Here is a 24,981-nt window from a genome sequence, read left to right on the forward strand (position 1 = left end):
CACCCCTGACAGGATCGAGTCGGACAACGGGACTCATTTTAAGAACAGCCTCATCAACACCTGGGCCAGAGAACACGGTATTGAATGGATATATCATATTCCTTATCATGCACCAGCTGCCGGAAAAGTTGAATGCTGCAATGGACTACTTAAAACCACCCTAAAGGCACTTGGTGGGGGCACCTTCAAAAATTGGGAAGTGAACTTAGCAAAGGCCACCTGGATGGTCAATACCCGAGGGTCCATCAATCGAGCTGGTCCCGCTGAGTCTGAACCCTTGCACACAGTGGATGGAGATAGAGTCCCTGTGGTACACCTGAGGGGTATTTTAAGAAAGACTGTTTGGATCAATCCCACCTCAGGCAAAGGCAAACCCATCCGTGGGATTGTCTTTGCTCAAGGACCTGGTTGCACTTGGTGGGTAATGCAAAAAGATGGGGAAACCCGTTGTGTACCACAAGGAGACCTAATCTTAGGTGAGAACGGTGCGTAGGGTTTCATTGTATATATATATATATATATATATATATATATGTATGTGTGTGTAGAGTTTAAAGAAGGTATTGATTTGGGATGATGTAGATGGTAATAGAATAAGGGGTGGATAATGTCCTGGATTGCAGTGTATTCTATTACCATCCCCATCAGCCGTTGAAATCAGGTGGGGCAGTGTTTCCTTCCCTCCTCCCCCCAGACTATCTTGCTGTTAATGGCCCATCATTGTCCTGCCGCATGACTCATAGATAACTCCCTCTGGACTATCATCTGTTAATGAGCCCAATCAACACCTGGCCTCATGACTCATTACCCCATTGTGAGATGCTCCACCCAGAGGGAGGAACCAAGCATCCCAGCGTGGATATAAGCTGAGGCTGACCACCAGAGACAACCCTTTCCACTGGATTTCCAGAGGACAGGAGCTACACAGCCACCACTGGACCTTCTGAGGAAGAGCAGACCCTCTTTTCTACAGGATCACCGCTTCAGAGGACTGCAGCCACCATTCTAGCAGACTGCTACCACCACCCTGCCTAACAGGGACTCAGGTTGTATCTTGACTCTGTCAGTTTGAACCAGTGTTTTCTTTTAGTTTTTTTTCTTTCCTTTTCTTTAACTTCCCCATTAAATTGTTATTCTGACTTGGTGCCTCCCACTGGTTTGTTTTCAAACTAGTACATAATTTGGCGCCCAACGTGAGGCAGCTCTGAGAGAAAGTCAGAATTACAATTTTGTGTTAACAGAAACCTATTCACCATGGTGCTCAGCTTGTCTACGTGGGTACTGTATCTTGCTCTCTATATTTTTCCTCACATGGGGAACTACCTGCCTGTAGTATTACTCCTGTTAAAACCAGGGAATGGTATGAGAATTGCTTTATTGGTTTATTATGTCTACAGCATAATAACCTGCGAGGCGATGAATACCATTCGGAGTATATACTCAGTTTTGTTTGGCTGTCCTAGTCTGGGCTCCTATGTCTGGGATCTCCTCAACAATCGCACCCAGCCCCTGGTGGGAGGAGTAGAGAGTGGTTTCTTCCAGCCTTTCAGGCCAGGCACAGCAGTTTTTGAAAATATTGAATTCCCTCTGGATGTCAAAGACGGCATAAACTTGCTGTCAGTTCTGCTTTGTCTTCTCTGTATAGCCTGCACCATGTACACCATGCTTAGGATCAGAGCCATGGCACAGCATCCTCAGGATGAGGGAGGGAAAAAGAGCAGAGCAACAAACATCATGCCTACGCAGACTGACACAGAGGAGAAAGGAACCAAATGCAAAGTAACAGCATCCATGTCTACTCAGACTGTCACCGAGGAGAAAGAACCCAGATGCAAGACAACGGCGTCCATGTCTACGCAGACTGACACAGAGGAGAAAGAAACCAAATGCAAAGCAACAGCATCCATGTCTACGCAGACTGACACCGAGGAGAAAGGACCCAGATGCAAGACAACAGCGTCCATGTCCACGCAGACTGACACAGAGGAGAAGGGAACCAAAAGCACTCTCAGTGTCCCCATGCAAACCGTCACCGAACCAGAACAGCCTAAACCAATTGCAGTTGCCCCCGTTCAGAAGAAGAAATCAAAAAGCAAATCAGCCCGCATTGTGACTGACGAGGATGCAGCAGGACCTTCGCACCCAGCAGAAGAGGCAGAGCCAGAGATCATCACTCGGTCGCTATCCCTGGGTGAGCTGCGTGACCTGCGGAGGGAATTCACCCGCCAGACAAACGAGTCTATCCTGACCTGGCTGCTCCGCATCTGGGACGCTGCAGCCAATGACACCATTCTGGACGGAAGTGAGGCCAGGCAACTGGGATCTCTGTCCCAGGATGTGGTCATTGACCAGGGGATCGGGAGAACCCAAGAAACTCTCAGCCTCTGGCGGCGACTGCTTACAAGTGTAAGGGACAGGTACCTTTGTAAAGAAGACCTCCAGGTGCACCAAGGAAAATGGAGCACAATGGAACAAGGTATCCGGTGCCTGAGGGAATTGGCTGTGCTGGAGATCATTTTCTCAGAAGACGAGAGATTTCCTAAGAGCCCAGATGGTGTCCAGTGCACGTCACAGATGTGGTTGAGGTTCGCACGCCTTGGACCAGAGATATACTCCCGTTACCTGGCAACGCTGCAATGGAGGGAAGGCGAGGACAGGGTGGGCGTCTTGGTGAACAAACTGAGGATTTACGAGGACACGGTCACAGCCCCGTTTCGCACCCATGTCTCATCCGTGGAAACAAGTCTTTTGGCTGAGCAAGTCCGGAGCTTGATTGAAGAAGGCCATCAGAAACTGAAAAAGGAACTTAAGGAAGAGATTTACCCGATCTCGCCAGAACCAACAAGAGTCTCTGCCATTAGGAGCCGGCGTCCCCCAACCAGGGAGAGAGGATACACCCCATGAGGTAACCTCTGGTTTTTCCTTCAGGAACATGGAGAAGACATGAGTAAATGGGATGGAAAACCCACCTCCTCCTTAGCAGCTCGGGTACGTGAACTAAAAAGAGGGACAACTACCACAAGAAGCGCATCTAGAGTCAATATTGCTCCGGTCTCTCGCACACAGAACTCCAGACGGTACCGGAATGATAATATGACCGATCCTCTGGAAGGGACCTCAGGAACGTATTCACCGGAAGGGAGCAACATGCAACATGACCAGGAATAGAGGGGCCCTGCCTGTAGCCAGGTAGAGGAAAGGGAGAATCGGGTCTTTTGGACTGTGTGGGTCCGATGGCCTGGCACATCTGACCCACAGAAATACACGGCTTTGGTTGACACCGGTGCTCAATGTACTCTGATGCCATCAAGGCATGTGGGAGCAGAACCCATTTCTATTTCTGGAGTGACAGGAGGATCCCAGCAGCTGACTGTACTGGAAGCTAAAGTGAGTTTAACTGGGAACGAGTGGCAGAAACACCCCATCGTGACGGGCCCGGAGGCCCCGTGCATTCTCAGCATAGACTATCTCAGAAATGGATATTTCAAGGACCCAAAAGGACATCGTTGGGCTTTTGGGATAGCTGCTGTGGAGACAGAAGATATCAGACAACTGAGTACATTGCCTGGCCTCTCAGATGACCCCTCTGCTGTGGGACTGCTGAGAGTTGAAGAACAACAGGTGCCAATCGCCACAGCAACAGTGCACCGTTGGCAATACCGCACCGACAGAGACTCTGTGGTTCCCACCCATGAGATGATTCGCAAACTGGAGAGCCAAGGGGTGGTCAGCAAGGCCCATTCACCTTTCAACAGCCCTATATGGCCAGTGCGTAAGTCCAGTGGAGAATGGAGGCTGACGGTGGACTACCGTGGCCTGAATGAGGTCACGCCACCATTGAGCGCCGCTGTGCCGGACATGTTGGAACTTCAGTACGAGCTGGAGTCCAAAGCAGCAAAGTGGTACTCCACTACTGACATTGCCAATGCCTTCTTCTCCATTCCTTTGGCAGCAGAATGCAGGCCCCAGTTTGCTTTTACCTGGAAGGGTGTGCAATACACCTGGAATCGACTGCCCCAGGGGTGGAAGCACAGTCCCACCATTTGCCACGGACTGATCCAGACTGCATTGGAAAAGGGTGAGGCTCCAGAACATCTGCAATACATCGATGACATCATTGTGTGGGGGAACACCGCAACCGAAGTGTTTGAGAAAGGAGAGAAAATCATCCAGATTCTCCTGGAAGCTGGCTTTGCCATCAAACAGAGCAAAGTCAAGGGACCTGCTCAAGAGATCCAGTTCCTGGGAGTAAAGTGGCAAGATGGACGGCGTCAGATTCCCACTGAGGTCATCAATAAGATCACTGCGATGTCTCCACTGACCAACAAGAAGGAAACACAAGCTTTCCTAGGCGCCATAGGTTTCTGGAGAATGCACATTCCCGAGTACAGCCAGATCGTGAGTCCTCTCTACCTGGTTACCCGCAAGAAGAATGATTTCCACTGGGGCCCTGAACAGCAGCAAGCCTTCGCCCAGATCAAGCAGGAAATCGCTCATGCGGTAGCCCTTGGCCCAGTCAGAACAGGACCAGAGGTGAAGAACGTGCTCTACTCTGCAGCCGGGAACAATGGTCTGTCCTGGAGCCTCTGGCAGAAGGTGCCTGGTGAGACTCGTGGCCGACCACTGGGATTCTGGAGCCGAAGCTACAGAGGGTCTGAAGCCAACTACACTCCCACAGAGAAGGAAATCTTGGCAGCCTATGAAGGAGTCCAAGCTGCCTCTGAGGTAATTGGCACTGAAGCACAGTTGCTTCTGGCACCCCGACTACCGGTGCTGGGTTGGATGTTCAAGGGAAAGGTTCCTTCCACACATCACACCACCGACACCACATGGAGCAAATGGATCGCCCTCATCACACAGCGTGCCCGTATTGGAAACCCGAATCGCCCTGGGATTCTAGAAATTATAACAAACTGGCCTGAAGGTGAGACTTTTGTATTATCTTCTGAAGAAGAGGAAGAGCAAGTGACACGTGCTGAGGAAGCCCCACCATATAATGAGCTACCGGAGACTGAAAGATGTTATGCCCTCTTCACTGATGGTTCCTGCCAAATTGTAGGCGCTAACCGAAAGTGGAAAGCTGCAGTATGGAGCCCCACATGACGAGTTGCACAAGCTACCGAGGGACAAGGTGGATCGAGTCAGGTTGCAGAGCTTAAAGCCATCCAGCTGGCTTTGGATATTGCTGAACGAGAGAAGTGGCCGAGGCTCTATCTCTACACCGACTCATGGATGGTAGCTAATGCTTTGTGGGGATGGCTGGATCGCTGGAGAAAGGCCAACTGGCAGCGCAGAGGGAAACCCATCTGGGCCGCTGAGATTTGTCAGGACATTGCCACCCGAGTAGAGAAGCTGACCGTGAAGGTTCGACACGTGGATACGCACGTACCCAAGAGTCGGGCTAATGAAGAGCATCGCAACAATGAGCAGGTGGACCGAGCTGCTAAGGTGAAAGTATCTCAGGTGGATCTGGACTGGCAGCACAAGGGAGAATTATTCCTAGCTCGTTGGGCCCATGATGCCTCTGGTCATCAGGGGAGAGATGCAACATACCGATGGGCCCGTGACCGAGGGGTGGACCTTTCCATGGACAGCATCTCCCAGGTCATCCACAGTTGTGAGACCTGTGCTGCAATCAAACAGGCCAAGCGGGTGAAGCCTCTGTGGTACGGTGGACGATGGTCAAAGTACAGGTATGGGGAAGCCTGGCAGGTTGATTACATCACCCTTCCCCAAACCCGCCAAGGCAAGCGCTACGTGTTGACCATGGTTGAAGCGACAACTGGATGGCTGGAGACCTACCCTGTGCCTCATGCTACAGCCCGGAACACCATCCTGGGCCTGGAAAAGCAAGTCCTGTGGAGACATGGCACCCCTGACAGGATCGAGTCGGACAACGGGACTCATTTTAAGAACAGCCTCATCAATACCTGGGCCAGAGAACACGGTATTGAATGGATATATCATATTCCTTATCATGCACCAGCTGCCGGAAAAGTTGAACGCTGCAATGGACTACTTAAAACCACCCTAAAGGCACTTGGTGGGGGCACCTTCAAAAATTGGGAAGTGAACTTAGCAAAGGCCACCTGGATGGTCAATACCCGAGGGTCCATCAATCGAGCTGGTCCCGCTGAGTCTGAACCCTTGCACACAGTGGATGGAGATAGAGTCCCTGTGGTACACCTGAGGGGTATTTTAAGAAAGACTGTTTGGATCAATCCCACCTCAGGCAAAGGCAAACCCATCCGTGGGATTGTCTTTGCTCAAGGACCTGGTTGCACTTGGTGGGTAATGCAAAAAGATGGGGAAACCCGTTGTGTACCACAAGGAGACCTAATCTTAGGTGAGAACGGTGCGTAGGGTTTCATTGTATATATATATATATATATATATATATATATGTATGTGTGTGTAGAGTTTAAAGAAGGTATTGATTTGGGATGATGTAGATGGTAATAGAATAAGGGGTGGATAATGTCCTGGATTGCAGTGTATTCTATTACCATCCCCATCAGCCGTTGAAATCAGGTGGGGCAGTGTTTCCTTCCCTCCTCCCCCCAGACTATCTTGCTGTTAATGGCCCATCATTGTCCTGCCGCATGACTCATAGATAACTCCCTCTGGACTATCATCTGTTAATGAGCCCAATCAACACCTGGCCTCATGACTCATTACCCCATTGTGAGATGCTCCACCCAGAGGGAGGAACCAAGCATCCCAGCGTGGATATAAGCTGAGGCTGACCACCAGAGACAACCCTTTCCACTGGATTTCCAGAGGACAGGAGCTACACAGCCACCACTGGACCTTCTGAGGAAGAGCAGACCCTCTTTTCTACAGGATCACCGCTTCAGAGGACTGCAGCCACCATTCTAGCAGACTGCTACCACCACCCTGCCTAACAGGGACTCAGGTTGTATCTTGACTCTGTCAGTTTGAACCAGTGTTTTCTTTTAGTTTTTTTTTCTTTCCTTTTCTTTAACTTCCCCATTAAATTGTTATTCTGACTTGGTGCCTCCCTGTCATAGGTTAGCAAGCATAGTCCCGGAAGGGACGTCCTTGCTAAGGGGTGCTTACAGTTTCCTCTGGGAACTGATAGAACCTATCAGCTGGCCAGTTTGAATATGGACAATTCTCTAAGCCACTTAAAGTTGTGAACACCTCTGTGATCCACATTTAAGAATAGGCAAACTCCCCCTCCAAGCTCTCTCTCGTTTCCGGCGCTGGGACAGGTGGCTGCAGGCCCCGTGTGGGGCCAGCGGGCCCGGCCAGGCCCTGCTTGGGCCAGGCCGGGCCGGGCCACGGCCATCCTGGAGCCATGGACCTGTTCCAGCCGTGGAACCCCCCCCACTGCCTTGCCGTGGGCAGCCGGAGCGGCTCGGCTCTCCCCCCTCTCCACTGCGATAAGAAAAATTCAACATTCCAGCTGCAAAGCTGCAAGGCCGAGGTGAGATTAACCCTTTTACTGCTGTGAAGAGCTGAAAACCTGAGGGAAGAGAGAGAGGAGATGCTTAAAGCTGAAATTCTGTTGTGAAGCTATGATATATCAGAGTATCCTGTTGTAATTTCATGAAGATATGGGGGGTGGAGTGTTCAACTCGTAAGCAAAAGCACCTGCGCCGAGATAGGCAGATGCTGACGCAGCTGTAATTTCATGAGAAGTTTGGACAGGGAGAGATGAACCAGATGAGGACTTTTGCTCTAAACGGGAAAGGAGAAAACCTCAGTCCCTAGAGATGAACCAGATGAGGACTTTTGCTCCAAACGGGAAAGGAGAAAACCTCAGGTCCTAGAGATGCTCCCAGAGATAGTCTTAATGATGAAGATGATGAAGACCCTTTGCTCCCAGGGAAGGAGAAGGGCCTCTGTTTTTGTTTCTGAACAGCTCAACCTTAAAATTGTACCCCAAGAAACTTCAAGAGTGGACCCTCGAAAGCAGTTGCGGGAAAAGCTGCAAGTCGGGGGAAAGGACTCACACGCAGGCAGAGAGACTCCTCTTCCTAAATGGACTGAACGATATTTGGAAGTGGGCGGCTGTCTCGTTGTGATAATGTTTTCATAGCATGAGCAAGAAGAGACTTCTCTTTCTAAATGGACTAAACAAGGTTATTATGGAAGTGGTAAACAGACTGAACATCTCAAGGGTTGTCTTTTTACATTGTCAGTGGGAGAAGGGAGGAAGGTGGGGGGAGGAGGAGAGTTCTGAAGGTGGTATAATTTTTTTTCTTCCCTCTTTTAGAGTTGTTAATAAACTTCTTTATATTCTTTCAAGTTTGGTGCCTGCTTTGCATTTCTCCTAATTCTTATCTCACAGCAGATAAACAGTAATGAGTATTTTGGACCAAACCACTACACTCCCACTGGTTTGTTTTCAAACTAGTACAAGAACTTAAAGCCATTAGATATTTCTGTAAATCAAGTTTTCCCCTCATGTGAATTTTATCTGGAACATGTGGAATTTGATATGGCCTGCCATACAATATTTCATAGGGACTGATGTTATCCCTCCGCCTTGGTTGTATGCAGATCCTCAGTAAAGCTATAGGCAAGGCCTGAACCCATATCATGGATGTCTCTTGTCAAATTTTGCTAATTTGTGCCTTAAGAGTCCCATTCATGCGTTCCACCTTACCGCTTGCTTGGGGTCTGTAAGGTATGTGCAGATCCCAAGCAATTCCCAGAATTCGGCTAACTTCTTGAATCACATTTGCAACAAAATGTGGTCCCCTGTCTGAAGACATACCCAAAGGAACCCCAAACCTTGGAATTATATGATTAAGCAAAACTTTCACCACCTCCTTGGCTGTGTTAGTGCGACAGGGGTAAGCTTCAGGCCATCCACTGAAGGTGTCAACCAATACGAGTACCTGTATCCTTCTTTGTGTGGTAACTCAGCAAAGTCTATTTGCCAATAATCTCCAGGAAGATCCCCTGTCTTTGTTACTCCTAGCACAACTCTTTTCCTCATATCAGGATTGTTTTTGCAGCAGATTTCACACTCGCTCACTACCGATTGTACAATATCTGCCATTCCCTTTCCTATTACTACCTTTTTTAGATGTTTCAGAAGATTTTCAACCCCGAAATGTGTGCTTTCATGTTCTCTTCGAGCTAGCTCTCAAAGGATTAGAGGTGGGACTACAACCTGATTTGCAGGTGTGACAGCCCATCCATTTTCTGTGATCTCAGCCTTAAGAAACTTAATTAAGTTGTGGTCTGGCCTGATCATATTTTGGGGTGAACTCTGACAAATCAATCTCTTTTTTGTGGAATTACTGCAAGAATACCTTTTTCTGCAGCTCCTTTTGCTGTTTCATCAGCAAAGCAATTTCCCAATTCTGGAGTGGTTTTCCCTTTCTGGTGACCCCTACAATGCATGATGGCTACTTCTGTGCGTTTTTTGATGCTCTCCAAGAGGGCAAGGATTTGTTCAGCGTGTTTGATCTGGTTACCCTGAGCATTCAACAGACCTCTCTCCTTCCAGATGGCTCCATGGGCGTGGACAACACTAAATGCATATTTAGTGTTAGTCCATATATTTACCTTCTTTCCTTCGCTCAGGTCCAGGGCCCTCGTTAATGCAATCAGTTCAGCTTTCTGCGAAGACACGTCTGCTGATAGGGCCTTCGCCTCAATCACCTTGTCCTGGGTGGTTACTGCATAACCTGTCATTCGTTTACCATTTTTCATGAAGCTGCTCCTGTCTGTAAAAAGCTCCCAGTCTGGATTTTCTAGGGGCACGTCCTTCAGGTCTGGTCTGCTGGAATAGACCTCCTTGACTGTCTGCAAACAGACATGCTCAGGCACATCGTCAGTGTCCTGGGTTGCAGTGTATTCTATTACCATCCTCATGAGCTGTTGAAATCAGGTGGGACAGTGTTTTCTTGCCTCCTCCCCCCAGACTATCTTGCTGTTAATGGCCCATCATTGTCCTGCCACATGACTCAGAGATAACTCCCTCCGGACTATCTTCTGTTAATGAGCCTAATCAACACTTGGCCTCATGACTCATTACCCCATTGTGAGATGCTCCATCCAGAGAGAGGAATCAAGCATCCCATCCTGGATATAATCTGAGACTCTGAACACCAGAGACAACCCTTTCCCCTGGATTTCCAGAGGACAGGAGCTACACAGCCACCACTGGACTTTCTGAGGAAAAGCAGACTCCTTTACTACAGGATCACTGCTTCAGAGGACTGCAGCCACCATTCTACCAGACTGCTACCACCACCGTGCCTAACAGGGACTCAGGTTGTATCTTGACTTTGTGAGTTTGAACCAGTGTTTTCTTTTAGTTTTTTTTCCCTTTTCTTTAATTTCCCCATTAAATTGTTATTCTGACTTGGTGCCTCCCACTGGTTTGTTTTCAAACTAGTACATAATTTGGCCCCCAATGTTTGGCCTGCTCTGAGAGAAAGTCAGAATTACAATTTTGTATAAACAGAAACCTATTCACCATGGTGCTCAGCTGGTCTGCATGGGTACTGTATCTTGCTCTTTATATTTTTCCTCACATGGGGAACTACCTGCCTGTTGTATTACTCCTGTTAAAACCAGGGAATGGTATGAGAATTGCTTTATTGGTTTATTATGTCTATAGCATAATAACCTGTGAGGCAATGAATACCATTCGGAATATATACTCAATTTTGTTTGGCTGTCCTAGTCTGGGCTCCTATGTCTGGGATCTCTTCAACAATCACAGCCAGCCCCTGGTGGGAGGAGTAGAGAGTGGTATCTTCCAGCCTTTCAGGCCAGGCACAGCAGATTTTGAAAAAATTGAGTTCCCTCTGGATGTTAAGGATGGTATAATCTTCTTGTCAGTTCTCTTCTCTTTTTTCTCTATGGCCTGCATTGTGTACACAATGCTTTGAAACAAAACACTACTTAGTGTGGTGCAACGTCTGCTTGAGGAGGAGGTAAAAAGGAGCAAAGCAACAGCATCCATGTCTACACAGACTGTCACAGAGGAAAAAGAAACCAAACGCAAAGCAACAGTGTCCATGTCTACACAGACTGTCACAGAGGAGAACGAAACCAAACGCAAAACAACAGCGTCCATGTCCACGCAGACTGACACAGAGGAGAAAGGAACCTAAAGCACTGTCAGCGTCCCCACGCAAACCATCACTGAACCAGAACAGCCTAAACCGATTGCAGTTGCCCCCGTTCAGAAGAAGAAATCAAAGAGCAAATCAGTCCGCATAGTGACTGACGAGGATGCAGCAGGACCTTCGCACCCAGCAGAAGAGGCAGAGCCAGAGATCATCACTCGGTCACTATCCCTGGGTGAGCTGCATGACCTGTGGAGGGAATTCACGGCCAGACAAACAAGTCTATCCTGACCTGGCTGCTCCGCATCTGGGACGCTGCAGCCAATGACACCATTCTGGACGGAAGTGAGGCCAGGCAACTGGGATCTCTGTCCCAGGATGTGGTCATTGACCAGGGGATCGGGAGAACCCAAGAAAATCTCAGCCTCTGGCGGCGACTGCTTACAAGTGTAAGGGACAGGTACCTTTGTAAAGAAGACCTCCAGGTGCACCAAGGAAAATGGAGCACAATGGAACAAGGTATCCGGTGCCTGAGGGAATTGGCTGTGCTGGAGATCATTTTCTCAGAAGACGAGAGATTTCCTAAGAGCCCAGATGGTGTCCAGTGCATGTCACAGATATGGTTGAGATTCGCACGTCTTGGACCAGACATATACTCTCGTTACCTGGCAATGCTGCAATGGAGGGAAGGAGAGGACAGGGTGGGCGTCTTGGTGAACAAACTGAGGATTTACGAGGACACCGTCACAGCCCCAATTCGCACCCATGTCTCATCCGTGGAAACAAGTCTTTTGGCTGAGCAAGTCCGGAGCTTGATTGAAGAAGGCCATCAGAAATTGAAAAAGGAACTTAAGGAGGAGATCTACCACATCTCGCCTTAACCAACAAGAGTCTCTGCCATTAGGAGCTGGTGTCCTCCAACCAGGGAGAGAGGATACACCCCACGAGGTAATCTCTGGTTTTTCCTTCAGGAACATGGAGAAGACATGAGTAAGTGGCATGGAAAACCCACCTCCTCCTTAGCAGCCAGGGTACGCGAACTAAAAAGAGGGACAACTACCACAGGAAGTGCATCTAGAGTCAACACAGCTCCGGTCTCTCTCACACAGAACTCCAGACGGTACCGGAATGATAATATGACCGATCCTCTTGAAGGGACCTCAGGAACGTATTCACCGGAAGGGAGCAACATGCACCATGACCAGGAATAGAGGGGCCCTGCCTCTAGCCAGGTAGAGGAAAGGGATAATCAGGTCTTTTGGACTGTGTGGGTCCGATGGCCTGGCACATCTGACCCACAAAAATACACGGCTTTGGTTGACACTGGCGCTCAATGTACTCTGATGCCATCAAGGTATGTGGGAGCAGAACCCATTTCTATTTCTGGAGTGACAGGAGGATCCCAGCAGCTGACTGTACTGGAAGCTAAAGTGAGTTTAACTGGGAACGAGTGGCAGAAACACCCCATCGTAACTGGCCCAGAGGCCCCGTGCATTCTCGGCATAGACTATCTCAGAAATGGATATTTCAAGGACCCAAAAGGACATCGTTGGGCTTTTGGGATAGCTGCTGAGGAGACAGAAGATATCAGACAACTGAGTACATTGCCTGGCCTCTCAGATGACCCCTTTGCCGTGGGAGTGCTAAGAGTTGAAGAACAACAGGTGCCAATCACCACAGCAACAGTGCACCGTTGGCAATACTGCATCGACAGAGACTCTGTGGTTCCCGTCCATGAGATGATTCGCAAACTGGAGAGCCAAGGGGTGGTCAGCAAGGCCCATTCACCTTTCAACAGCCCTATATGGCCAGTGCGTAAGTCCAGTGGAGAATGGAGACTGACGATGGATTACCGTGGTTTGAATGAGGTCACGCCACCATTGAGCGCCGCTGTGCCGGACATGTTGGAACTTCATTATGAGCTGGAGTCCAAAGCAGCAAAGTGGTACTCCACTACTGACATTGCCAATGCCTTCTTCTCCATTCCTTTGGCAGCAGAATGCAGGCCCCAGTTTGCTTTTACCTGGAAGGGTGTGCAATACACCTGGAACCGACTGCCCCAGGGGTGGAAGCACAGTCCCACCATTTGCCATGGACTGATCCAGACTGCATTGGAAAAGGGTGAGGCCCCAGAACATCTGCAGTACATTGATGACATCATTGTGTGGGGGAACACCGCAACCGAAGTGTTTGAGAAAGGAGAGAAAATCATCCAGATTCTCCTGGAAGCCAGCTTCGCCATCAAAAGGAGCAAAGTCAAGGGACCTGCCCGAGAGATCCAGTTCCTGGGAGTAAAGTGGCAAGATGGACGGTATCAGATTCCCACCGAGGTCATCAATAAGATCACTGCAATGTCTCCACCGACCAGCAAGAAGGAAACACAAGCTTTCCTAGGCGCCATAGGTTTCTGGAGGATGCACATTCCCGAGTACAGCCAGATCGTGAGCCCTCTCTACCTGGTTACCCGCAAGAAGAACGATTTCCACTGGGGCCCTGAACAGCAGCAAGCCTTCTCCCAGATCAAGCAGGAAATCGCTCATGCGGTAGCCCTTGGCCCAGTCAGGACAGGACCAGAGGTGAAGAACGTGCTCTACTCTGCAGCCGGGAATGAAGGTGCCTGGTGAGACTCGTGGCCGACCACTGGGATTCTGGAGATGAAGCTACAGAGGGTCTGAAGCCAACTACACTCCCACAGAGAAGGAAATCTTGGCAGCCTATGAAGGAGTCCAAGCTGCCTCAGAGGTAATTGGCACTGAAGCACAGTTGCTTCTGGCACCCCGACTACCGGTGCTGGGTTGGATGTTCAAGGGAAAGGTTCCTTCCACACATCACGCCACCAACACCACATGGAGCAAATGGATTGCTCTCATCACTCAGATTGCTCGTATTGGAAACACAAATCCCCCTGGGATTCTGGAAATTATAACAAACTGGCCTGAAGGTGAGACTTTTGGATTATCTTCTGAAGAAGAGGAAGAGCAAGTGACTTGTGCTGAGGAAGCCCCACCATACAATGAGCTACCGGAGACTGAAAGACGTTATGCCCTCTTCACTGATGGTTCCTGCTGAATTGTAGACACTAACCGAAAGTGGAAAGCTGCAGTATGGAGCCCCACACGACGAGTTGCACAAGCTACCGAGGGACAAGGTGGATCGAGTCAGGTTGCAGAGCTTAAAGCCGTCCAGCTGGCTTTGGATATTGCTGAACAAGAGAAGTGGCTGAGGCTCTATCTCTACACCAACTCGTGGATGGTAGCTAATGCTCTGTGGGGATGGCTGGTTCGCTGGAGAAAGGCCAACTGGCAGCACAGAGGGAAACCCATCTGGGCCGCTGAGATTTGGCAGGACATCGCCGCCCGAGTAGAGAAGCTGACTGTGAAGGTTCGACACGTGAATGCGCACGTACCCAAGAGTCGGGCTAATGAAGAACATCGCAACAACGAGCAGGTGGACCGAGCTGCCAAGGTGAAAGTATCACAGGTAAATCTGGACTGGCAGCATCATCAGGGAGAATTATTCCTAGCTCGTTGGGCCCATGATGCCTCTGGTCATCAGGGGAGAGATGCAACATACCGATGGGCCCGGGACCGAGGGGTGCACCTCACTATGGACTGCATCTCACAGGTCATGCACAGTTGTGAGACCTGTGCTGCAATCAAACAGGCCAAGCAGGTGAAGCCTCTGTGGTACGGTGGACGATGGTCAAAATATAGGTATGGGGAAGCCTGGCAGGTTGATTACATCACCCTTCCCCAAACCCGCCAAGGCAAGCGCTACATGTTGACCATGGTTGAAGCGACAACTGGATGGCTGGAGACCTACCCTGTGCCTCATGCTACAGCCCGGAACACCATCTTGGGCCTGGAAAAGCAAGTCCTGTGGAGACATGGCACCTCTGACAGGATCGAGTCAGACAACGGGACTCATTTTAAGAACAGCCTCATCAATACCTGGGCCAGAGAACACGGTATCGAATGGATATATCATATTCCTTATCATGCACCAGCTGCCGGAAAAGTTGAACGCTGCAATGGACTACTTAAAACCACCCTAAAGGCACTTGGTGGGGGCACCTTCAAAAATTGGGAAGTGAACTTAGCAAAGGCCACCTGGATGGTCAATACCCGAGGGTCCATCAATCGAGCTGGTCCCGCCGAGTCTGAACCCTTTCACACAGTGGATGGAGATGTGGTCCCTGTGGTACACCTGAGAGGTATTTTAGGAAAGACTGTTTGGATTAATCCCACCTCAGGAAAAGGCAAACCCATCCGTGGGATTGTCTTTGCTCAAGGACCTGGTTGCACTTGGTGGGTAATGCAGAAAGATGGGGAAACCCGTTGTGTACCACAAGGAGACCTAATCTTAGGTGAGAATGGTGTGTAGGGTTTAATTGTATATATAGGGGAGTGGGGGTGTGTGTGTGTGTGTGTGTGTGTAGAGTTTAAGGAAGGTATTGATTTGGGATGATGTAGATGGTAATAGAATAAGGGGTGGATAATGTCCTGGGTTGCAGTGTATTCTATTACCATCCTCATGAGCTGTTGAAATCAGGTGGGGCAGTGTTTCCTTGCCTCCTCCCTCCAGACTATCTTCTGTTAATGAGCCTAATCAACACTTGGCCTCATGACTCATTACCCCATTGTGAGATGCTCCACCCAGAGGGAGGAACCAAGCATCCCATCGTGGATATAATCTGGGACTCTGAACACCAGAGACAACCCTTTCCCCTGGATTTCCAGAGGACAGGAGCTACACAGCCACCACTGGACTTTCTGAGGAAAAGCAGACCCTTTTTCTACAGGATCACCGCTTCAGAGGACTGCAGCCACCATTCTAGCAGACTGCTACCACCACCCTGCCTAACAGGGACTCAGGTTGGATCTTGACTCTGTCAGTTTGAACCAGTTTTTTCTTTTAGGTTTTTTTTCCTTTTCTTTAATTTCCCCATTAAATTGTTATTCTGACTTGGTGCCTCCCACTGGTTTGTTTTCAAACTGGTACAGTCAGTTAAGGTAGAGGACAGAAACATGGCAGGGTTAAAAACAGAAGTTGTTTTCAGGGTAACATCATCCTGTTCCAACAGCAGTGACTGATATCTAAGCATTCGGTTGCTGGACAGCCAATGTCCTCCTTTCTGTTCCAGTACTGCTGCTACTGCATGTGGCACATACACTACAATGTGTTCTCCAAGGGTGAGTTTCCGGGCCTCTTGAATCAGGATGACCGTAGCCGCCATGGCTTTCAAACACCCAGGCCACCCTTGGCTAACATTGTCTAGCTGTTTGGAAAAGTAGGCCACAGCCCTCCGTTGGCTTCCGAGGTGCTGTGCTAATACATGCAGTGCCACATTCAGTCTTTCATGTCTAAAAAGTTCAAAAGGATTAGTCAGATCTGCTAAGCTCAGTGCTGGAGCTTGTGGATACAAATATGCAACTAGCAAGAATTTCTCTTTCTTCTTTCCAGTTCTGTGAGATAGTGTTCTCTCTCACAGAAGATATTAGTAGAGTTCTATAAACTATGAACACCTGCGACCTTGCAAAGCTTTGTTTATAGTACAGTAGAAAAATATTTTGACAATGGATGTTTTAGGATTTTAGCCAATCACCCCAAGGGGTGGCTGATCCTTTGACCAATTAGACTATGAAGAAAAAAGTCTGTAAAACAGTTTGTAAAATAATTAATAAAGGAATCTCGCTGCACAATGCCTTCCTGTTAGATCTCTCTTCTCCTCCCTACCACTGCGGGATACTGTGATATTTGGTGAACCCCGACGTGTCCTGCACGCTGCGAGCCAAGCCGCATTTCTCTAGAGGTACACTGTTGTTCCCCCCGCACCGGACCGGGATGTCCAATGGGACTGAAAGAAAGGCAAACAGTGGCTTAAAAACCAACGTTGTGTTATCGGCCTGGAGGGGTATTTTCAGTTCAATGAACACCTCCATTTCTGAGAACTCACTCTGTGAGTTATTATACTGGGCTTCCCTGCATGGTATCTCCCCGAACCCAGACACCACCCTGGATTTCGGGCTGTGGCAGGAACTCGGCTCTGCATTCTGGCGCGAGTTCCCGTCTGGGGATCAGCCAGTGCTGGAATTACTACGCACGTGGTGGGGTTTGTTTAATCTGCTGATAGACTTTAACTGTGGCAGCAGAGCTGGCTTGCTTGTCCGGGTGGCGTGTGACGGAGAGATAGCTGAAGGAGACCCCACTAACCTGGCTCTAGGGGCGTGTGGTGGCAGATCCGAAAAATCCCCTCCGGCTCCACGGGCGGAGAATGCCCCGGAGCCTGCACCGGGTCGTCCTGCACTGCCGCGGGAACCCACGCCCCCCAAGGACCCCACGCCGGCACAGCAACTGGTGGGGGTGTGTGGGCAGCGAGATGGCGCGCAGGCCGCCCTGCCTTTCGGCTCAGTGACAGTCGCTGCTTTTTCGGCACCGCGTTTCAGTGGGCTTGCTTCTTGGACTCCCATGGCGGCTCCTAGCCTGTCTGCGCAGGCGTCTGCTGTGCCGAGAATGCCCGGATGCGGCCCGTCACCCTCAGTAGAAACAGACTGCTCCGCGCAAGCGCAGCACCAAGCAGTCGACCTTTTAATACGGCATCTGCCTTTGTTGACAGAGCTGCCGAACATATCACTGCAGCGGGTGGAGCTGCTCAGCTTGCAAAAGCAGCTGTTGATGCTGCCGGAGATGCCCCACTGCACGGGGCTCGCTGGGCCTGCGCCGCCCTCGAGAGACTCTCTGAACCCGGCAGCGGAGCTGCCGGAAGTGACCACTGCAGCTGCTCCAAACCCGTATCCAGCGGCAGCGGTCGCGGTGTCAGCGACCGGCACTGCGGCAGAGCCCCAGCTGCCAGCGGAGCCAAGACCGGCGAAAGAGGCGGTGGTCACAGCGGCTGTGCCCCAGCCGGCAGCGGCTCCAGGCGCCCCGCAGCATCGGAGACGGCCGCAGCAGCCTCAGCACCAGGTTGATCGAAACCGCCCAAGATTGCATCCCCGAAAGCGGCTGCGGTGCAACCCTCTGCACAGCCAACTGCAGCCTCTGCTGTCGGTTCCTCTTCTGGTCAGCCGATTTCTCCCCGCCCGCCTCTGTTCGTTCATGGATCCTCAAAACTGCTCATACCTGATGATTCATCGTTGGGCAGTGAGGCACAGGAGGCTTTGGCCCCAGGGCATAAAGCTGCTGTAGCTGGGAGGTGAAAGAAAAGGCTGCTCCAGTCTCGCCCCTGGACCTTCCCGGACTGCACCGTGACAGTGCGTCCAACCCACTACAACCGTTTCTGGGAGTCGCTTAAGATGCGGGCTCTGGAGGAGGGCGATTGGGATTTATTGGAAACACTAGGGACGCCAAGCAAATTTGAGGATCCTGAGAGTAATCGGGAAGCTGTTACACTCCATCCACAGGCTGTGCCAGAAGTTCAGGATGGTAATGACTCCCCAAAAGGGGAGATCCAAGCTTTCCCAGTGTATAAGGCTCTCCCAAATTCAGGCCAGCATGATAAGCATGAGATAATTGCTTGGAAGGTTGCACAGGATTTGCAATCCAATGTTGCACAACATGGGCTTGGATCTGCTGAGGTTATGCAAATGATAAGGGTGATAAACACGGATTTGCTTGCTCCTTTAGATATCAGGCACTTAGGTCAAATCCTATTTCAACCTGTACAATGTGCAGTTTTTGAGACTACCTGGAGAAAGCTGGCTGACAAGCCTACATTAGGGAATATGCAGCTCCCTGCTGCTGACCCTAGACGTGCAGTGGAGACGGATGCTCTTATGGGGACTGGTCCCTTCTCTGATCCCAATCTCCAGGGTACCTTTCCCCCTAGCATCCTGCAGCAAGCTCAGCAGGTCGGCATGGCTGCCCTGTTGAAAACCAGAGATAGCTGCTCCTAGAAAGCGATATACAGAAATAATTCAGGGACCATTCGAGTAATATTTCTCCTTCGTGGAGAGGGTCGCTGCTTCTCTCAAGAAGCAGGTTGACGATGACAGGCTAAGGCAGATGTTAAGGCAGTTAGTGAGAGATAACGCGAAAGAGGAGTGCAGAAAAATAATAGATGCCCTATAAGGAGAACCTGAACTCACAGACATGGTCGAGGCCTGCTCTAAGGTGGGATCTGGGAGCCAGAAAAGGTCTGCTTTGGCTGCGTTCCTGCAGCCTGTTCATGCATCTTCTGGTTGTGAACCAAAGCAACCCAAACGCATGAAAAAACAGAAACGGCCTAAGCCGAGCCAAAAAGAAAACACACCGATCCCACAGTGCAAGAGGTGTGGCAGGCCAGGGCATTGCTCAGACTATTGTAGATCTCTGACTCATGCCAACGGTCGGCCTTTGTCGGGAAACTTCCACCGGGGTTCAAGGAGGGGGAATTGCTCTCCAATGCAGGCGCTCCCCCAGAGGGTGGCACAGGTACAAGCACAGGCCTACCCAGCCACCCTAGGGACAGCACCCAGGGATCAGACGGTTTTCACGTCCACACCTCAGCAGCAGTCGTCTTAGACTCTAGAGGTATTTATAAGGTTCCCTCGGATGCATATGGACCCCTAGCCCAGGGATCCAGTGTGATGCTGGTGGGAAAACCTGACGTTGCCCATCAAGTAATCCTAGTGCACTCAGGAGTTATTGACATTGACTTTACAAATCAGATTCATGCTATGGTTTCCACGCAAAAACCCCCTGTCACTATTCCTTAAAAGACCTGCTGTACCGGTTTGGCCAAATTTAGAAATATATCCTCTGAAAAAAGGCAGGTCACCACCCCTCCCCCACCAGGTTCGGGAAAAAAAATTTTCCTCAAAGGAAAGTGAAAGAGATAAAAACTATTTATTTAACAAACACACGGGAAAGGAAAATAATGCTAAATAATAAAATCTCTCGCTGTGGAGAAAAAACCTGGGAAAGTGTTAGAGTCCTCCCTTTGATCTCCTCGGAGCTGGGGCTTGGCCCAGGGCCAGGCCCTCTGTGCTTGGTGGAAAGTCGTCCCGATGTGTTCTAATATTGAAGCAGTCCAGCGGAAAAGGGAGAAAATTGGAAATTCCAGGGAAGGGGAAAAAAAATTCAACTCTCAGTCTCTCTCTGGAGAAAAAGAAGCTGAACAACTGGCATAAAAACTGACTCGGGGAGCAGCAAGCCGGGTGCTTCCTTGCTCCCCTGCCGCAGCTGGGGAAAAAAAATTTGCTATCTCTGTGTGACCTTGAAGAAGCTGGAAACTGCTTTGAAGAAGTTTTGCTCAGTTTTTCCTTCCCCCTCTCAGGCTCATTTTAGAGGCATAGAAAGGCACAAAGTTAATTTCTGGGCATAGGGCAGCGATATGGGATACACATCATAAAGTCACCCCAAGACACCTCCCTTGCTAAATTAGTGCCTTTTAAGTCTTGTGTCCCCAGGATAGAACAACAAATTCATGGAGATAGCAGCAGTGGATCTACGGGACTTCCGCAGGCCTTCTGGACTGCAGACATCTCTGACCAAAGGCCACAGATGACATGTACCCTGATCCTGCCGAACGCCCGTCCGCCCTGGACTCAGCTTCGAGGTTTGATTGATACGGGTGCTGATGTAACGATCATCTCCTTCTCTGCGTGGCCTCCCTCATGGCCTTTAGCCCCGGTGGGATCGGCCGTCGCAGGAGTAGGAGGAACCACACAGAGCTATTTAAGGAAACGGCCTGTGATGGTGAGGGACTCAGAGGGGCACACAGCTACGATTAGGCCTTATGTTGCTACCACTTCCCTTAACCTTTGGGGAAGGGATGTGTTGGCAGCTTGGGGGGTATGGATTGGGACAAATTTTTAGCAGGGGTCACTGTGCGTAAGGGCGCACAGTATCCTACACTGCCTTTGAGGTGGTTGACTAACACACCAATCTTTGAGCCGCAGTGGCCCCCACCAAAGGAGAAGTTAGACGCCCTTCATCAGCTGGTTCAGGAACAGTTGCAACAGGGGCACATTGAGCCTTCTACTAGTCCCTGGAATACTCCTGTTTTCGTAATTAAGAAGGAATCAGGGAAATGGAGACTGTTGCAAGATCTCTGGAAAGTTAATGCAGTAATGGAAGGTATGGGGGCATTGCAGCCTGGCATGCCTTCTCCCACCATGATTCCTACGGGATGGGAAATCCTGATCATTGATTTGAAGGATTGCTTTTTCACAATTCCTTTGCATCCTAATGACAAACCAAAATTTGCCTTTACTGTGCCTGCCATTAACAGTGCTGAACCTGCTAAGAGATACCAATGGAAGGTCCTCCCTCAAGGGATGAGGAACAGCCCAATTATCTGTCAGTGGTATGTCGCCCAAGCTTTAGCCGGAGTCCGCGAGCAGTTTCCTGATGCACGCTGCTACCACTACATGGATGATATCCTGGTGGCAGCATCCATCCAGGACGAGCTGCTGAGAATACAGCCTCAGCTGCTCGCTGCTCTGCATGCCTATGGATTAGAGGTAGCTCCGGAGAAAGTTCAACAGCATCCTCCTTGGAAATATTTAGGAGTGAAAATTTTGGACCAAACTATCCAACGCCAAGAGGTGCAATTCCCGGATTTGATTAAAACCTTGAATGATGCTCAGAAACTGCTAGGTGTCATCAATTGGTTACGATCTTATTTAGGTCTAACCGCGAAGCAACTTCCTCCGCTTTTTAATATTTTAAGGGGGGACCCCGATATGAATTCACCTCAGGAGTTGACTCCGGAAGCGCGACGAGTGCTGCAGGAGGTCCAGCGGGCTGTTTCTGCTCCTCAGGTTTATCGAGTGGATCCCTCCATTGCTCTCACTGTTTACATTACTATTCCAGACCTCCATCCTACAGGTATCACTGGCCAGTGGAATGCTCAATGGCCTGATCCTTTGCATATCCTAGAATGGGTCTTTTTGCCTCATCAGTCGAAAAGGACCACAACCACGGTGTTTGAATTGGTCGCTTCTCCGATAATCAAATGCCACCAACGGTGTTTGCAACTGATGGCTGCAGATCCTGCAGTAATTGTCATTCCGATCTCTAGGGAATACTTTGAGTGGAGCCTCATCCATAGTGCTCCTTTGCAAAGCGCGCTGCAAAACTTTTCAGGGCAGATCACTTACCATCTGCCCAGCCATAAAATACTGCAGTTGGGAAATCAACCATACTTTCCTTGCGGCCGAGAAATAGTCAAGTGCCAGTGCAAGGACCCACTATCTTTACGGATAGTTATGGGGAAACTGGGAAAGCCATTGTTACCTGGAAGTTGGGATCTGAATGGCAGGTGCTGAAAGGCCATGAGTCAGACTCTGCTCAGTTAGTTGAATTAAGGGCTGTTACCATAGCTTTTCAGCGATTCTCACAGGAACCTTTGAATTTGGTTACTGACTCTGCTTACATAGCAGATATCACCCAACACTTAGATTGTTCATTTATGAAGGAGGTGAACAATGCAGCTCTGTTTTCACTGCTGCAAACCTTGTGGTCTGCAATTCAGGCTCGAGTGCACCTTTATTACATTCTGCACATTTGAAGCCACACCGATTTACCAGGTTTTCTAACAGAAGGCAATGCCAGGGCTGACATGCTGGCCAACCCTGTGTGGGTAGGGCCTCAGCCTGACAAAATTGCACAAGCCAAGACATCGCACGGTTTCTTCCATCAAAGTGCACATACCCTGCAGAAGCAGTTTCATTTAACGCCAACTGAAGCACATGACATTGTCAGCGCTTGTGCTGACTGTCATGGACTCACTGCGCCTTTGCCATAGGGTGTAAACCCCAGAGGGCTAAAAGCCTTGCAGCTTTGGCAAACAGATGTAATGCACATCCCCGAATCTGGCCGGTTTAAATATGTGCACGTGTCTATTGACACTTTCTCCTCAGCTATGTGAGCTTCTGCTCACACTGGAGAGAAGGGCCGTGATGTCATTGCCCATTGGAAATTGGCTTTCTCAGTCCTGGGCATGCCGGCTATTGTGAAGACTGATAATGGTCCTGCCTACACCTCGGAGAAGACGCGGGAGTTCGTGCACCTATGGGGTGTAGACCATACCTTTGGTATCCCACATTCTCCCACTGGCCAAGCCATTGTCGAACGTACTCATGGTACTTTGAAGCGTGTTTTGGACAAACAGAAAAGGGGAATGCATGGAGAAACCCCACAGAGCCGACTAGCAAAAGCTTTGTATACAATTAATCACCTTACAGTACCACAAACTTCAAATAATCCTGTTATTCTGAATCATTTTCTCTCATTGCAGTCTGCAGGCGACATACAACTGCCCCGGGCAAAAGTCTGGGTACGGAATTTACTCACTAACCAGTGGGAAGGCCCTCGTGAGCTTATCGTTTGGGGTCATGGGTATGCTTGCGTTTCCACAGATACTGGGGTACGGTGGCTACCTGCAAAATGTGTTGGCCCTGACCTACGGCACCAGAGGCAGAACAGGCAACCTCCAAATGATGACCAGAATGCAGATCATCCAAATGGCGACCAGAATGTAGATCATCAGCCTAATGACTCTTCTGATGATGACCAGGATGTCAGCCATCATGCAGATGGTCCTTCCACAAGCAGAGACTGGGATGGCCCTTCCACAAGCAGAGACTGAACTTTAAATTTCTTGTTATGGATTCAGGTAGTTAAAGCCTTAAGGACATATTTAGAATTATAACTGATGTAAATTTCTATTTAGGAATTATACCTAGTAGAATTGTTATCTTATAAAACAGAAAGGGGGAATTGTGGATACAAATATGCAACTAGCAAGAATTTCTCTTTCTTCTTTCCAGTTCTGTGAGATATTGTTCTCTCTCACGGAAGATATTAGTAGAGTTCTATAAACTATGAACACCTGCGACCTTGCAAAGCTTTGTTTATAGTATAGTAGAAAAATATTTTGACAATGAATGTTTTAGGGTTTTAGCCAATCACCCCAAGGGATGGCTGACCCTTTGACCAACTAGACTATGAAGAAAAAAGTCTGTAAAAGAGTTTGTAAAATAATTAATTAAGGAATCTTGCTGCACAATGCCTGCCTGCTGGATCTCTTTTCTCCTCCCTACCACTGCGGGATACCGTGATAGGAGGTGACATTAGAGAGTGTTTCAGCTGTTGAAATGCAGCCCTTGTGCTTCCAGTCCAAATTATAATGCCATTTTCAGCTGCTTTTATTGCTCTACACAAGAGTTTCACCAACAACCCATAATTTGCTATCCACAAATTACACCAACCTACCACTCCCAGGAAAGCTTGCATCTCTCTCAGTGTGGATCTCTGGAAGCCGGCAGATGGCTTCTTTCTGTTCCTTGCTGAGGTGTCACTGTCCACGGAAGATCTTAAGTCCCAAGTAAACTACTGCTTCCTTGGCGATCTGTGCTTTGTCCTTAGAAACTATATCTACTCTGTCCCAAAAAGTTTAACAAGCTTACACTGAATAGGGTACGGTCATGTCTGGTCTTAGCTGCAATCAAGATATCATCAACATACTGACAGATAACCCCTCTTGTCTCTTGTCTCCTCCAATCTACCAATTCCTTTGCTAGCTGGTTTCCAAATATTGTTGGGCTATTCTTGAAACCCTGGGGTAGGACTGTCCAAGTAAGCTCACTTTTCCTCCCCATTTCAGGATTTTGCCACTCAAAAGCAAAAAGGTCCTGGCTGTTTTTATGCACAGGAATGCAGAAAAAGGCATCTTTCAGGTCCACAACAGTAAACCACCCTAATTCATCTGTCAGTGTGGTCAAAAGTGTGTATGGATTGGCAACCACTGGGTGTATGTCCTCTGTAATTTTGTTAATTGCCCTCAAATCTTGGACTAACCGGTAACTTTTACCATCAGCTTTCTTCACTGAAAGGATTGGCGTGTTATACCTGGACTCACATTGCACTAATAACCCATGGTGGAGGAATTTTTCAATTATAGGTGCCAGTCCTTTGCGACTCTCTAATTTCAAAGGAT

Source organism: Coloeus monedula, assembly GCF_965178545.1.
Source record: "Coloeus monedula genome assembly, chromosome: W".
Lineage (NCBI taxonomy): Eukaryota > Metazoa > Chordata > Aves > Passeriformes > Corvidae > Coloeus > Coloeus monedula.